At 40.9% G+C, this 4,184-nt stretch overlaps 1 pseudogene; it reads left to right on the plus strand.

Moving 5' to 3' along the window:
• Positions 1 to 2,555: 2,555 nt before the first annotated feature.
• On the plus strand, positions 2,556 to 2,903 carry LOC114098057 (neuronal regeneration-related protein pseudogene; annotated as a pseudogene).
• The last annotated feature ends 1,281 nt before the right edge of the window (positions 2,904 to 4,184 follow it).

The following is a 4,184-nucleotide window of genomic DNA, read 5'->3' on the forward strand; positions in this document are numbered from 1 at the left end:
TAGTTGGAATTATCTCAGGCTAGCAATTTTCACATTCCCAGTACTTGCTAAGTCTCCCTTTAAATAATAATGATTTAAAAAGTAGCACCTGCACATTGCTGAATCCTCATCAAAAAGGAGTAAATGAATAAAATAACCATAAACCCCCACAGAAAGGAAGGAAGGAAAGAGATAAGGACAAATGGAAATGCAAGACTGATAGAGGAGGGGAACCCCAGAATGACAACCATATATATATGTCCAGATTAGTATAGGAGGATACAAAATGACCGAAAAATGATAGATTTCCTAATGTTTGGACATATTGAGAGGGAAATATTGTTTAATGAGAAAGTTTGAAGATGAATGAGTGATAGCTAGGCAAATAGAAAACAAAGCAATGTTATTAAAAGGTACTACTAACTCTAAAAACTAAAATAAAACATTATTCAAGAAAGGACAATCATAGTAACATTACCTAGCTCTGCTGTGCATATTACATAATCATACTAATGCAAAGACTCTATTGATAATGAACAACTGTGATATAACCATATTGACTGGAAGGAGGGAAGGTAATAGGTGTGTGTGTGTGTGTGTGTGTGTGTGTGTGTGTGTGTGTGAAAGAGAGAGAGGGAGAGAGTTGAATTTTCATCTTCCATAGTAAGGATTTTTTGGATAAATTGTCAAAGCACAAAAACTTCAGAAAAGGCCACTCAAATACATTATTTAGAAATATGGCCAGGCGTGGTGGCGCATGCCTGTAATCCTAGCAGCTCGGGAGGCTGAGGCAGGAGGATCGCGAGTTAAAATTTAACCTCAGCAACAGCATCAGCAAGGCTCTAAGCAACTCAGTAAGACCCTGTCTCTAAATAAAAATACAAAATAAGGCTGGCAATGTGGCTCAGTGGTCAAGTGCCCCTGAGTTCAATCCCCAGTAAGCCCCCCCCCACCCCCCAAAAAAAAGAAATATAGAGGCAAAGTTAGAAGCAATAACTAAAAACATTGAAGGTAGTCATTTCAGGGAGGTGGGAATCTGCAGTGTGGAGATGAAGCAGGCTGCTTTTTATTTTTATTTGACATTTTTAATTATGTAACTATATACATTTTTTAATTAAGACATTTTTTAATTAAAAACTTGTCACATTTTTGTGTGCTTCTAATTCAAATAATTCTGCTGCCAGGAAATTAATCTCTATCATGGTCTGGGGTTTTCACCCTCTCTAAAGTCATGCAAGAGTCCCAGTTGGTCTCATTTAGTCTAGAATATGCAGGGCAGACCTTCTAGTCTCCAGGGCACGTAGCCTCGACACATTGCTCAAGTCCATGGTCTCTTCAAGCTTGGCAACAGGAGTGTCCCAACAAGTCTCATCAGAAAGATGGTGTATATTTAGCTAGGTATGATGACATATGCCTGTAATCTCAGCTGCTTGGGGGCTCAGGCAGAAGGATCTTGAGTTCAAGACCAGCCTGGGCAACATAGCTGGCCACAGAAGGAAGGCAGGAAATAGGAAAGGAAGGCAGAAAGGCTGATCTTGTCACCTCTGGGAGCCCCTATGTGGAATGGGACTCCCATTCTCCTGCTCAGAATGGAAAAATGGTTGTCCTCATTCTTAACAAAATGCTGTAGCTGAGGGCAGCTGAAATCAGCCTTTTCTTCTTACTTGTTACATTTGTAATATTTCACTTTGGTTGCATATGGCTAATCTGTGTACTGTTACAATTTTTGTTGTAATTTTGTTTCTCTTCAATTATAATCATTGAGTTCCTCTCAGTGTACTTCCTCAGGAGTGTGACAAGAGCCACTTCTAAGGTAACAATCTTCAAAGAGGCATGTGCACATCCCAGGGGTACGCATGATCACTGGGTGTGGGAGGAAGGGATTAGGGCTTCTAGTCATGTTTTCTGTCATTCTTTCTTGCTTTTCATTTTGTAGGTTTTCTAATGTATATGAAGTATATAAACAAAAAATTTACATATTTGAGTGTGCCTTTTCAACCTTTTTAAAGATAAGTAAGGAAAGCAAAACATTGTACACATAAAATGCACAAATCATAAATATACAACTAAATGAATAATCACAAAGTACACATTTCACTGTCACAATCATAAGGTTTTTTTTAAAAAAGTTAGCAGGGCTGGGTGGTGCATGCTTATAATCCCAGTGACTCGGGAAGCTGAGGTAGGAAGATCGCAAGTTCAAGACCAGCCTCAGCAATTTAGCAAGGCCCTAAGCAATTTAGAGAGAATCTGTCTCAAAATTTAAAAAAATAAAAATAAATGAAAAGGGTTGTGGCTTGGTAGTTAAGCACCCCTGGGTAAAGTGACTACCACCTTGACTTGAGAGGGCATATTAGGCTCTTTTTCTCTGTCTCCAGACCAGCAGAACGTGTGAGGACTTCCCACAGGCGCAAATAGATGGGAACTCTAATTCATGTTTAAGATGTTTTGGTAACAGCAATGAGAAAGCAGACTAAAACAGTATTCCTCCAAGACACTAACTCCCACAGTAGCAGCTGGCTGTGAGGGCTCTCCAAAGTTGTGAAGGTGCTTCTGCTGTGACACCATCCACCAACATGTGTTGTAGTCAGGGGGCCCTCACTGGAATTGGCACTATACTGTTTGGACTTCCAGCCTCCAACATTGTTCACTACCCAGAACTCTTCGTTTGGGTCAGTCAAGAACCGTTTGCAGGCAAGGAAATGGAGAGAAGCCTTCCTAAGAGAAGGTTTCACGTCCCAAAGGAAGTGAATGACAAGAAGATCAATGAGACCAACAGTGTCCCCCTGACTCCACTGGGCAGCAATGAACCCCACTCCCCAAGTATCAGTTACCTCCACTTGTTTGAATGGCAACACCTCCATCTGTGTTTCATACCGTGTGTGGGTACTGATGAGGTCATGGTATCACATATAGGATTTTAAATTTTCTGTGTAAATCATCAAGTATACGAAGAAACCATGGGACTCTGAGCCTTGCTTTAGAGAATTTACAATGCACAGCTTTTAATCATTCTGACTGGAGTGAAAATGCTCAGAATTTCACACTGTGAATCCACATTTACTATCCCTACAGGTGGCTCTTCAGGCCTGGTTCACTACAAGCATCTTCCAACTCACACTCCACTGCGCTCACACAACTCCCCCCCCCTTTCCACTCACACATTTCCCCACTGCTTCTTACAGAGATTGAGAGTCCCCCCTTTTTTCTTCATATAGATGTAACAATTCCAGTAGCTTATGCTCATCAATTGTCTATAGATCTCTATATTTTATCCATGTTCTTTTCGATGTATAAAAGTAGTTTTAAATTCATTGCTTCCTTATGGTAAGTGATGGAGATGCTCCACAGGACCCAAGGCACTGATGAATAGAGTTCTTTGGACTTTCAACATGCTGTTTGGCGAGGGAGCGCTGATGGAGTTATTTTTCATTTCCATGTTCTAAGAAGGTGTTGGTACCGTTTCCCTGAATGTTGTTCTCTAGACTGGATTGACTTGTTTTTCTTGTGTCTTCAGTGTGGCTTTCTTCCTCAGTGTTGCGGCTTGAATGAAATGCTACTGAGAGTGTGAGACTCTCTCTGCTGACATGCAGTCACGGTAGAAGGAGCAATCACAAAATTGTAATTGACTCACCAAATCTCTTCCTATCTGTAGCCTTGTCTTGCTGTCCATAATTGTCCACTGACCCTCAGGATTCTGCTTCAAGACACAGTGGTTGTGAGAAATCATTAGAGGGAAAATTTCTGATACCAGTTGGTGTGTGACACTAAATCCTCGTCCTATAGTCACCCTGTGCCCACCCTCCAGCAGCAGCCACTTGGTGTTCATCCCTACCCACTGCAGGCACCAGCTCTGACCACTGATGTGGCCTTTAGTGATCAAAGAAGCAGGCTATCCCATAGCCCACGTGGCCCTTAGTGTCTCACAGCAACGAGCAAAATCCTGACCCCTGTCCTAGATACCTCTTGGTTTCCTTGCCAGCGTCATACCTAAGCCTCAAACTGTTTTTTTAACTGATTAAATATATTATCTGAGACATTTGAGTGGATGTTCTAGGGCAATGCTATTCAACAAAAACAATGTGAGTGAGTCACAACGAAAGCTTCATATACAACCTGAAGTGTTCTAAAGCCAAATATACTAAAAGAGAGACAAAATCAATTTTAATAATATAGTTTATTTAACTCAATATATCCAAAATATT

The sequence above is a fragment of the Marmota flaviventris genome, chromosome 8 (assembly GCF_047511675.1).
Source record: "Marmota flaviventris isolate mMarFla1 chromosome 8, mMarFla1.hap1, whole genome shotgun sequence".
Taxonomy (NCBI): domain Eukaryota; kingdom Metazoa; phylum Chordata; class Mammalia; order Rodentia; family Sciuridae; genus Marmota; species Marmota flaviventris.